Source organism: Anneissia japonica, unplaced genomic scaffold (genome assembly GCF_011630105.1).
Source record: "Anneissia japonica isolate Jap-2015-1 unplaced genomic scaffold, ASM1163010v1 scaffold7370_len818893_cov191, whole genome shotgun sequence".
In the NCBI taxonomy this organism is placed as follows: domain Eukaryota; kingdom Metazoa; phylum Echinodermata; class Crinoidea; order Comatulida; family Comatulidae; genus Anneissia; species Anneissia japonica.
In genome coordinates this window covers 793183-806965 of record NW_022687459.1, presented here as the reverse complement: position 1 = coordinate 806965, position 13783 = coordinate 793183, and positions in this window count along the sequence as shown.

The following is a 13783-nucleotide window of genomic DNA, read 5'->3' as shown; positions in this document are numbered from 1 at the left end:
GGGCAGTACTCCCATACAGAGGGGGTACCTGGTCTATCCCGAGAACAGTTTGTGTTTTGGCCCAAACGAGACGGGTTTGGTCTATTCGGAATAAAGCTCATAATCACCTGTACTCTCATACTTTGATACCGTCATTTCAACATGGCCTATCTACGAGATCATACAACGTAATAGGTCTCCACTCTTCGAAAAAAAAAAGTGTAGTGCCAAATTTACCACAATTAATGGCGTTGCAGTAACATTAGCTGACCCACAAGACCATGTTCATTCTCTAGTAAAAACTGTACGTGTGAATAAGCCAATTGATTGTTCGAGCATGCTCGTACATCTAAAGTCAGTCGACATAAACCTAATGTCGTCTGAATGCTTGTTTATGTTGATTGATCTTATTATGGGCATGCACAGTTCAAACTACGAATTAGATTATGGACCCTTCCACTAAGCCCACCCCCATTTAACAGCTAATGTATATTTGTAGCTCTTAATTCATTAGTCTCTTATTTAATGCATAATTATGTCCATCTCCATGATTATACTAATTAATTTTTATTTTGAATTGTATATATCTGATCGTATTTTATCCTAATCTGAAATATTTTAATTATTTTATTGAATGCTTTTTAATTTTTAACCTAATTTACTTAACGTTTTAAATTACTGGGCACCACGTTTGTACAAGCTCTTTGAGCTTTTTATGGTTGTCCATTTCATCTTTTTTTATTATATTATGTATTTTATTGCTATTTTAACTTTTCTTTGATGATGAATAAATTGAATTGAAATTGAAAATTGAAATTAAATACTGTAAGCTGAGTTTTCATTTTTTTTTTCTTTCTTATTAAGTTTACAGGGTTCTGAAAGACCTTCGGTTACAAATATACAACATTTGTTTTATTGAGAAGTCAAATAAGCACATATGATAGGTCTACCAAGGACTTTCTTACTGCACAAGATGACAATCCTTGGGCCTACAATACAACATTATGCACATAATATCTAACAACGCACATTAATGCTGGCTCAATAATAGTAAAATGCATATGTTATATGACTATGTATATCAAGCAATAATGAAGGTAAATTGGATTAAATGGATCCAAAATTAAGTTGCTAATGTGTACATTGCCCTTCGGATGGCTCTTAAAATATACGAGAATTATACACTCTTAAGAGCATAGCATGAATACGCCAATGCCAATCGTATACTCAGTCATCCATTGTTCAGCACATGATATATCGTCATTTTATGATACTGATAAGATCCGCTTCGTCGACGGAAACTGTCGTCTAATTAAACACATTAATCTTGAAAATCTGACACCCAAGTACAGATGACAGTTTCAAAAACTTAATCCCTGAGATGAAGAGATATTTTGTTTAAAAAAGGTCGGCAGTCATTATTAACAAATATGTTTTCATGTGTTTCAAATAAATCAACTTAGCGCACAATTAACACACTGATTTGTGAGCCTAAATTAATGGCACTTTTATGTTTATGTGTTCATATTTCCACAGACAGGTGTTATATCAAAGAGTACAGGATGTTATACTCTTTGTTTGTATTTATTGCTTCAATTTTATTTCACTGGGTGACTCTTATAAGCAAGACTGACTCAAAGAGACCTTCTCAAGATTACAATACAAAGCATACCTCAATTTTCGATCGTGAGCAATCAACGAATATTGAACAGAACACTTAAAATAGATTTTAACATGAGTAGATTACAACATATTAAACTTTGCCATCCAATTTATTATTAAATACCATAAACACTTAAAATGAAATATCTAGCTATAATAAAAACAAGCATAAGTGGTATTTTAAGTTGATGATATAATTAGGGAGCGAAATTAAAAAGGGAAACTTTATTATCTAGGCCTGGCCTACTTTTTAATACTTTAGTTCTCGGCTTTGGTAGATAAAAAGACCTGGCTACTTACTCTTAGCATGGAGGAAGTAATGCTCTTAGACAAAGTATTTTTGGCTAACCAGTAGTGGAACCGAAATTTATACCCAGCGGACAGCCGACGTCTTCGTGGAAGGTGGGTGGGGGCAGGGTTGCTCAGAACCAGGGTTGCAATTTGGCCGTTTTGACGGCCAGATTCCTCAAATCTGGCCGTATAAAAATTTTCCTGGCCGTCACGTTTGACACGTTTCACTGCCAAACTACAATTTGACCGAATTTGTGAAAGGTTTTTTTTTTATATAGGCCTATGTTTTTTTTATTTATTTTTTTTTTATATAGGCCTATCGTATTGTTTTGGATATGTTGTTTTTGTACAAAAGTTTAAATTCTATTTGATTGTAATTTTACCTTACATGTTTCCAGTCGTACTCGCACTAACAACTTAATCCATGTTTCCTCTTTGGCCGAGTTGACATTACAATGAGAGATTTATTTAAAAGATAATAGGCTATAAAAATTCGATATTAAGAGGCAATTTAAATTATTGCTATAAAATGATCGACTACAATGAACGTTATTCAAGGAATAATGAGAAAAAAAGTTAAGATGTTCTAGCGCCGAAATCAATCTTAATACAGTAATGTGATTTTAAGTAGGCCTACGTGAAAGCAAGGACCTATAAACAGTGAAAGATTAACTTTGTTCTCTGTATATCATTTTGATTTCAAACAAATGACCGATGATTGCCGTGTATTTTTTTTGTATTTAACTGAATATATGTACCGTACTCACTATTATCTACTAATTCGATTAAAATCTGGCCAAATTTTGGCCGATATCGAAAATAGGTTTTGACGAATTTGGCCGTGAGATGGCGTATGTTTGGCCGTGAATCCTCTCTACTATATGGCAACCCTGCTCAGTACTCCTCGGAGATGTACAGCGGCGAGGATTCTGGCAACGCCGACAATTTAAAGGCTTATTTAAATGTCGATTTTATAGTCTCATAATCTGTAATAAAATACGTAGATTTTAAGTGGGGGGGGGGTGCTCGATGATCGGTTGAGGGGCGCTAATTTGCAAATTAAGGTAATTTTAGGTGATTTTTAACTACTTGACCGTGATTTGGGGGGGGGGCGACTGGGGGCGCGAGTAATTTGTTTTACCTAGGCTACAGTCAGCCTATGTTATGTATATGGTTAGTTGATATGATAACTAAAGTGGTCAGGTCTTTAAAAACGATACAAAATATTGGTATCGGAGTGTTTAAATCTTGATTTTTTTTAGTACGCCATGATACATAAATGGAAGACAGAGATTAATCTTAACTTTGGGTATTATTTTAATTGAAAACTCGATTGCTCTGAACCTTACAAAAAGAGCATAGATACCGCGCCCTTTATTGATTTGTATGGAAACACTGCTTAAATTATGCCTATGTGATGATTGCAAATTAATGAATGGTAACCGTTGATGGAGATGATATTGTGATAGTAAAGAATACCTTCGAGTAAGTTGTTGCCTCTATTACGGGACCAAAGCCAAAAGGATGAAAGGATGTATCATGGGATTGCTTTCCAAGCAAAAAAATACCTGCCCTCAATCGTTGTATATTTTTTTTTTAATGACCTAGCACCCTAATAACATTACGGGTTGATAGCATTAACATTGTGTTACAAATTGTTATTGTATTGTATTCTACGTATATTTAGGAGCATAAAATGGACTAATTTTTAACAATAGCCAACTTAATTTCTGCTTTGTATAACATGTGCTAATTCCTTTCACAAAACACTCACACGATTCTCTGCACAAACGCTCAGTAGACAGCTTTGGGATTAAAAAGTGTCTTTTACGAGAAAAAAATCCTGTGAAAGGTGCTATATATGTGTCAATGATTCATCACACGTGCGAAAACAGTAATAAAGAGGCTGAGTTCTAAACGCCAGGAGGCTACGAATATACGAGTTTTATGTAAGCCTCCATCTAGAATTAAACTAAGAAGGTGCTTATGCGTATGTACTAGTATGAGTCGATTGCATTTTATGTGGGTATTGAGTATGTTATTTTGACGTAATGCATCTGCTGTAACAAATAAGCGTCGGTGGCATTGCGGCATATATCTTCACCCACATACAGTAGTTATTATCATACTTCAGTAGGCCTATTTTCGAGCGCTGCCACTGATGTGATACGTGTGATATACGGATTTACCATGAACTTGTCAATTTGAAAAAAACAAAACTCGTCGATAAATGACAACTGACTTATTAGAAAAAGCTGCGTCATCACATTAATATCTGAAAACAAATCCTAGCTGGAATTATATGGATTGATATCACATATAATTTAAGCTTATTGCGCAAAAAATACTGACGTTTACAAGTATATGAAACAAAATGTGTTACCTTATCGGAAGACTTTGTATCGGGCTCGAGATACAATCTTTCGCTACATTCTCCAGTGTAATTTTATGTATACAAACAAAATATATATGATAATAATAATGATTAGGCTTATAGTTATAATGGTAATTTGTAGGAGCGTGTGGTGCACCGTGTAAGTTGTTGGCCCTCTGATCATGAGATCGTCAGGGCTCTCTCCACCCAGGAGTTTAAATGGGTACCTGGTAGGATGGCACGTCTCTGAACGTACGGGTTGTTCGCTTAAAAAGCATCACAACTAGGGATACTCCCCAGGGGGCTGAGAAAGAGCACAGAATGTGCCGGTTTGCCAAGTCAGTATCCAGTGACCAGGGATTGTGATAGGTGCTATATGAATTCCTATTATAAAAAAATGAAAATAAAATAATATTGGTAATGTTAGCGATGACATTGACGGTGATGACGCATCCCCCACCATCCTTGTCGGGGAGCAAACTGTAAATTGGCGTTTATAAGTTGAATTGAAGCAAACTAACATTTTCCTTATTGAAACAAAATTTGTTACCGTTACCGTAAACCCTGTCATAGAATTTGTATCGAGCTCGACAGAGGCCTACAATATGGTTACATTCTTCTGTCTATTTTTATTTATTTGATACTTATAATCATAATAATGACAATTATAATGATAACGATGACAATGACAGAGATGACGCCTGAGAAGGGATTCGAGTAAAGTTCCCTTCTCCTTGTCCCTTCCCCTCAACAATTTTTCTATTGGGTCCACAATGAATGGGTCCACATTTTAAAAATGGGTCCAGTTTTCTCATATTTTGTGTAAAATGGGTCCAGATTTCTAATATTTTGCGTAAGAAAATGGGTCAACGTTTAAGAAAATGGGTGCACATTATTTGAATTTACGCGTGAAGTGGGTCCACCGTGATATTGTCCCACACTGTTTAAAAATCCTGGCTACGGCATTGATTATAAATAATACTTGAAACAAGTCCTAAATGTAGGATTAAGAATTCTTCTGATGTTAGAAATGGAAGTACTTGAAAACGATAGACAGCTAAGATAAAAGGATAAGCCAGTAAAGTGGGGCTTTGTTTCTTCGCAGATAATTGAAAAACATTCTTACTATTATGATGCAAAAAATACTGTAATATTCATAATACAAGTACACAAACCTCGTTCGAAGTATAAAATTAATAAACATGTACATAATTATATTTATATATTTACAGTATCATTCATCATTATCATCATCGTCGTCGTCATTATAATGAAATTCATATTATCATCATCATCATCATCATCATCACCATTGTTATTTATTTATTTGTTTAAATATATATTAAATTCCTAATTTTCATCTTCAAATAAACATACTACCGTACTGTTACTGCTGTAAGTACCGTGTTTCTTCGGAAAACACCGGAAGTGACGGGATCCGTTGACGGAATCACTGCTGTACTATATACGTTTTTGTTTTTTTTTTAATTATTATTAGTAACTTATTATTATAGTAAATATTTAAAAGACAGTGACTGTTTTTACAACAATCTTAAACCAAGTCCTAATTTTAATTGGAGGTTGGTGTCCTAATCCTATCCAGCATACACTAACATCCATTCAGAATTAGGACACTTAATCTGGTTTAGCAATAGCCACTGCCTATCAAAAATTAATTAATGAAATAAGAGTAGCGAAAATGTAAAACGTCTCAGTTTCACCGTATTCAGGTTGAATCTTTAATTGTGTTGGAGAGAGTCCAATAAATATGACTAAGTGAAAGATGAATATGAAATGACTGTCTTAAGTCGGGCCCGGCGGTCGTCGGTTGACGCAATTCTATGAAGAACGCAACGACGCGCGTGCGACGATCCGTTCAGACTGCAACCGACAATCAGCAGACGGCGTTGCGTCGTCTAGCGATCACAGGGAGCAGAGATGGATTTGTCGTGCGACCGTCGTACGACGCAGTGAGTGGCCGGCTTTAGTTTGTAAATTGCTGTTTTATCCAACTTCGCTGCCATTATATTATGAGAAACTCAGTAACAAGTGCCGTAAATATGGCAACGGAAAACCATATACAACATAAATTTATCAACAATCAAATAGAGACCCTTTCTGGGAAAAATTTGGATTTGGGCCCGGGTTTCGCCCCAAGAGCGCCCGAGCATTATTACACTGAACATAGGCCTATACTAAACCTTTTATGGTTATCTTGAACGAAAACATATTAAATTTAAATTATGCCAATTTTAGGACTTTCCAGAAAAAAACAATTAAAATTTTCAATTTTGTTTGAATTAGGTCAAAGTTTTTTATAGTTATCCTTGAGGGAATGATGTATACTTATTTTCTTTTTTTGACTCTTCTAGAGGAAAGAAATTCTTTTTTGAATATTCCTACGTCTGTGTGGCTATCCTGTAGCAAAGGGATTATATCTTGATTTAATATGAATTATGCCAACGTCTTTATGTGAAGGGTTATGAAACTAAATTGCCTAGTAAATTACAATAAATCAGGTGGAACAAAAAATATGTGAAAATTGAACCGGCGACATTTCAATACCAAACAAACAATAATTATGGCTATTCTAAAGGGGAAAATACGTCTTGATTTCATTTGAATTATGCCAACAGGCTTAAGGTTTTGAAGGACAAATTCATTTTCTTCATTTTCCTACTAATATAAGATATTATACTTCAGCCGCGATATTTCTTTCATCTGAGCCTATTGCCTCTGATAAATTTTAAATTCTTTAAAATGTAACAATCACACGCACACAATCGAAGTCACTCACTTTTATCCAATATCGCACTATTTTTTTCCATGAATGTTGTTCCGAAGATTTTACGCTAACATCGGAGGTATTGATAGGCGGAGCTGACTTGACCAATTTTCAGTCTCCCTGTCTTTAATGGCTAAGTCATGTCGAGGAATAACCATTTTCATAATAATAGTAATAATAATAATAATAATAATAATAATAATAATAATAATAGGCCCTAATAATAATAATAATAATGATATTTTAATATTAATAATAATAACAAATAATAATAATAATAATAATAATAATAATAAATAAATAAATAAATAATAATAGTAATAATAATAATAAAATGTTGGATAAACTATTCTTAAAAAATGTATTCACCATAACTAAAGGGTATTCATTTTAAAGACGTACATGAACTCATATAAAAATCAGGACGCGAATTTTAATCTAAATACTGTATTTAAACAAGCAAATTTAGTCAAATTATCAGACATACTGTATAAAAATATGTGTGTGTGTGCGGGTGTGTGTGTGTGAAATGTGACCATAAATATCGATCGATTGATATTTCGATCGATATGATTAAATGATTAAAAATTACATTGCATATATATTCCGTGAGATTTCTTTGAAACGACGTTGATGTGAAAAATTAGTTTGTAATGCAATTCTAATCTGAGAACAATAAATATAAATTGCAGAACTTTCTATTAATTTAAAATGATGTAAACACATAAGCTCTCCGGCTAACGCCAGCGGCCCCATTCCCAGAGAGCCCGAAGAACGCTTTACCTGGGGTCTTAAGCCGATTCGTTAGCTCGGTTTCCATACAATTGCTACCTGTCGCTACAGTTCTTTTTACTGCAATCGTTGCAATGCGTAGCTGTCCCCGACGCAATCGTGCACGCTCCTTGATTCAACTAACCAATCAGCGTCGCCAGTGGAGTCGGCGATAGATTTTTATGGAAACCAGGTTTAACCCACTGTACGTATACACACTATCCAGTCGGATTTGCCAAATGAAAATCCTAAATAAATAATTAATTATGAATCAGGTTTAATATTTGAATTAAATATTATCTAAAATACATTATGTAAAGCTGAAAATATTATTTGCCGCCCAAACCTGGGATTTGCCCGTCTGTATACCGTATAAATAATGCACAAGCAGATCATGTTAGCACTAGTCCTTCATGTTCAAAAAATAATTTATATTATAATAATTAATATACAATAGCTATCGGCAAAGTAGGCCTACTTTCATAATTAACTTTAAAGGGACATTTCGTCGTATTGTTGATAGCCCAAAATGGAGTATTACATCTTTGTTTAGGCCTGGTTTCCTTAAAATCTCTACACTGTCGCTGCAGTGTTTTCAGTGCATATCGGGAACGCTCTCTGATTCAACTGACCAATCAACGTCGCCAAAGAAGTCGGCGAGAGCGTGTAGCTTTTTTTTTTTTTTGGAAACCAGGCTTGAAGAAAATATCTTCTTAACAGGCCTGTGATTGGCTGTCCGGAAGCGCGTGGCCGCATTAAATTGAGTACTGGTACGTGTTCGGAGGCAGAATGTACTCACTTGTACTACATGGCGGTTCGTCGGAAGTCACTTTAATGTCATTTACAATTCATATATAGTGAAAATTATTTATAAGAAATTATTTTATACACAATATTACAAATATTGCTTTATAAATCTCGGAAAAAGGCCTCGAGCACTGATTATGCTTGTGTTTGTGACGCCGTTAGTATGCGCTCAAATAATACAGTTAATTATTTATATACAATAATATATGTGTATAGAATCTATATCAAGGTAAGTACAATCAACTCAATCTGTTACTGTATTCAATGTGAAGCTTAGCGCTCGAGGTAGATTTTAGTCGCAGAAATAAATTGAAGTTTCCTGGTAACATTGGTTCGTGCGGTGTGAGCGACTGGTCGCCCGATCTTAAATATTATGCGAGGAGAATAATGATACCGGACCGCACTAAGGCAGTGTCGGATAGCTGCTACACACAGGCATGTTTCTGATTAAACATACATAATACATGGCCCTAGGTAATAATACGTGCATGAGATGAATAATACATAATAATACAGTAATGTATAAAGTGATGAGTGTTTACTGAGAACTTTAATTTATAATAATTACAAAATAGAGCGAAGAACGAGAAAGTAGATAAGACGAAGAGAGATTGAAGGACGAATTAAGTGTAGGATGTCGAGTGGATGCATTAGTGGTATAATATCTATTTCGTTAGTAGAGTAAGTGGAAGATGGTAAAGGATGATAGATTGGGATCAGTGGTGTAAAAAGAGGCGTGGGCCCCTGGATTAGGCTTCTTTGGGGTCCTACTACTCTGAGGAAAAACCCATCCGCTTCCTTTAGCTAATTAGAGCTCATAGCTTTTACGCAAATGGCTTAGGATCGATACAGTAACCTATAGAGATTATTAAATTACATACATAATATCCGTAGCCCCCATTGATTGCCAGTGGCGGATTCAGGGGTGGAAACATGGATGCTGATCTCCCATCTGGCAGCAAAACAAATCCCTAACCAAGCGCAAAATCGTTTACAGTAGTTTCGCCTAACAGATAAAATGGCTAGAACTACTAGGGAGCTCCCAGGGATTTTGCAATGCCCCACTAAAGCTTGGTTTCCATACAATCGCTCCACGCTATCGCCGACAGCTTTCGGTGATGCTGATTGGTCGGTCGAATCGAGGAGCCACCTCGATTGCGTCGGGGATTGCTACGCAGTACAGTCTGAAAACACTGTAGCGACAGTGTACCGATTTTATGGTTTAACAAGCAGTGGCGTATCTACGGGGTAACGTGGGGTATGCATGTCCTCAAGAAGAAACTTGAGGTCGTCGGATCGAAAATAGTAAATTGCTTATCCAAATAATTTTATTTTAATTGCTAATTCCTAATATTGTTATACTTAAAACCTACCTTTTTTGTAATTCACTGATCAGTTCATGGGATTCTTCTGCTGCTTTTTTTCAGTATGCCTCCTAGCGCCGGTGGCAAAATATTTTTAAACTTTAATAGGCGTTTTATAAGTTTTATTGCATTATTATTGTTGTTATTATTATTATTATTATTATTATTATTATTATTATTATTATATATATATAATTAGGTATATTTATTGAAAAAAAAGAATCGCACATACAAAACAGTCTATGGCAGCATAAACTGAATTAAAAGACTGAAAAATTATTACAAATATTAACCATTAAAAATTTACAAATCATTATTAAAATAGAGCAATATTAAACATTAAAATTTACATTAATACCTTATTATTATTATTATTATTATTATTATTATTATTATTATTATTATTATTATTATTATTATTATTATTATTATTATTATTGTTGTTGTTGTTGTTGTTGTTGTTGTTGTTGTTATTATTATTATTATTATTATTATTATATTGTGGTCTAAAAGCACAATTGGGTCATACTAAACTGGGGGATGCATGATGGGTGTAGACGATGCGATCACACCCACCTACAATTGTATTAAGAAAAAAAATGGTTGTATTGTTCACATATTATTTTCATCATTATGAACATAGTACCGGTAAGATTTTTAAAGCATGAGAGTGCAAATTTCCGGACACCTAGAGGTCCATATTCTCAACATTTTCTCACCTCGTCCCCAACCATAAGGTGATGTGCACTCCCTAGCCCTACCGCCGAATCCTCACTTCCTAGGCCTACCGCCGATTTCTCAACGTCCCAGTAAAGCCATAAAAACTCTCCCCGTGAACCTTACAAGGGCTGTCTCTTATACACATCTAGATGTGTATAAGAGACAGCCCCCGCCCCTGTCGGCAAATTTCTGGAGTCACCGCTGCCCTTTCACTAGGGCTTGGAACCGACCCTGATGGTTGACATTGGTGGCAAATTCCGTGATGAAAGCTTTTTCATAGACAAACTTTTGAAGGTTTAAACAATACTCAGAAACAACTCTAAGCTAGGTGTAGGTTTCATAATGCATCTTCGACTTAAATCTTTTGATCGGAGGCTGGCTTACCGACAGATGCGACATTAGCAATTGACATCGTCGGCAATCAGTAGTATTGACAAGCGTGTTTCTATTTCGGATATGCTCCTACCATCTAATTTAATGAATACAATAGATACGGGCGATGTGGCAAGAAATCGGCCTCAAGCAATTTGCACGTGACCACTTGGTATCTGTGAATTTGGAATTGATTGAGTGTCATGACCGATTTTTACGTCTTTTCGTGATCACTTTTCGAAATGCAAAGAAATCACTTTGATTAATTTTGGATTACCACCAAGTGCGTGTGATCTAAGTTACTATTTGAAAAACAAACGCGTTTGATATTATTCATATTCAAAGATTTGTTAACTGAAGTGTCTTGAGTTTGCTAATAAATAACTAACGCGTTATTACAGAACATTAACGCTTGAGGATTAGTAGATTTATTATATCGTAACAATTAGGTTAGGTATCGTATTTTTCACTTCGATGCATCGATGCTCTGTGGTGGAGAGGTTTTGACATGAAAGAAGTATCGCTACGTCACGGCGGAAGGAATATCTGGGCACCAGTGAGCATCGCTCATTCATGATTCATAATCAGAGAGGGGCCCATAAGAGTGCTAATGCCTTGTGGTTGGACGTGGTACCATCTGCCAAAAATGGATCGTTGCTGCCTCACATAGGCGGAGGGGTGCTTCAACAATAAGAGTGACTCTATCCTTACTCTGCCGCCTGTAGTTAGATAGCATCTGAACATTTCGTCGCCCCATGATAGCTGGAGCACCTGAACAACGATTGACATCAACTTCGGTATTTCGCAGGGGTGGCGCCAGCGGGAGGGGGGGCGAGGGGACCAGGACCCCCGTCGGGGAGAGCTGTCCCTCCCGTTGGGGAGAAAAATCACAATTCGTCGGGAAGAAAAAAATGTATATGTATTTTCTACATAGGCCTATTAGTAGACTCCAAAATAGATTAAATATGCCTTTTATATCCCTTTCATTGTCATGATTTTCAGGGGGCTTTGCCCACTGGAACACTTAAGAGAAATTTTGAGGGACGCCCGACCACGCCCAATTTTTTCGTCGGGGAAATCGACCCTCCCGTTGGGGACCTCGGACCCCCAGTCGGGCAAATTTTGGCGCCACCACTGGTATTCCGTATCATCGTAAATATTATAAACATAAAAATGAATATCAACATGACCATAACATCAACATCATAACATAACATCAACAAAAATCGTTATAATCGTCATCGTTATCTTTATCATCATGTGTATTATACAATCGCCATGCACCGTCATTGTTTAAATCAATATATTTAAATAGTATATTATTAGAGGAGCGGGTATAGGGAGGGAGTACAGGGAGACGTTCCCCCTGTTTTGCCACTGCCATTTTTTATTTTTTAACCGAAATACAAAATTGGATACAAATACTTATTATAATTTCGTAACAGTATATATTGAATACAAATCATACCATTATTGGATATTTATTTATTTGTATAATTATATCACATCTAGGCCTAGGCCTATATGAAATCGTTACCATGTTGGGGCCAAGCTTGGTTAGAGCAAACTATTTATTGGCTCCCATTGCATGCGCGTTTGCCGATTTCTGCTTATCTTGTTGTCAAGTAGGTTACGTAACGGTGAGATAATTACGATCGCGGCGAGGAGGTCTGTACCTTTGATCTTCGCTCGATGTTACTCCTTCTGTTCTATTTTCTCTATGGTCATACCATGTTGTATAATGTATGTTTTTGCAATAAAGAGAGATTGATTGATTTAAAAAATTCTGGATCTGTCACTGCATTAATATTTAAATGCCACACATCCATATGATTATATGACCTCGATTTATACACTAATCAGGTACACTTATAATATCCTACTATCAAATTCAATTAAATTTCATTTTTACACTGAATGTCTACATTTTGGTGTCGTAATTGATTTTTTTATCTTTTTATTATAGTGTGATGTAATATTCTATAATCATGAAAATCGAATAACCTGTTGACCTCCATTACAGTACGCAACGAATCATAATTCTATTACAATATAAATACACCTAAGTACCGCATCACGCATAGCTAATAATTTATTTTTGAATAAAAAAAAAAAACTCATTTCCATAACATCCAATCACTTAGTAACTCTAATAATTCCGATCAGTAGATAATGGTACAAGGTAAATCATATCAAATCACTATAACAAAAAATTTTTTACCGTAAATTAAATTAGAGTTAATGCGCGGCTTTGACTATGGTAATTGGTAATCGGCAATCGCTCGAAGCAGACGATAACATGGGGCATTACCTTGCTCTCGACCGATATATTTTTTATCGCGTGCAGTGAGTGCCTGAAAAAGTGCACTGTGTTGTTGTGCTCATGGAAAATCTTCAGTAGCGTGATCTTAAAATTATGCATAGTAATAAAATGTTGACTCAGTGAGTATAAGCGGTTGGCGCATCGGTTGTGGCTTAGAATCAACCTCGAGGTCGGGGGTTCGAAACTCTGGCTGTGCAAATCGCTTGTGTCCTTAGGCGTGTCTCTCCACCCAGGAGTACAAGTGGGTACCTGGTTCCAATCTATTGTATTAATCATTTTCATACAGACTACAGACAGTGGTGTATATTGGGGAGCGCGGGTGGAGATCGAGGAAG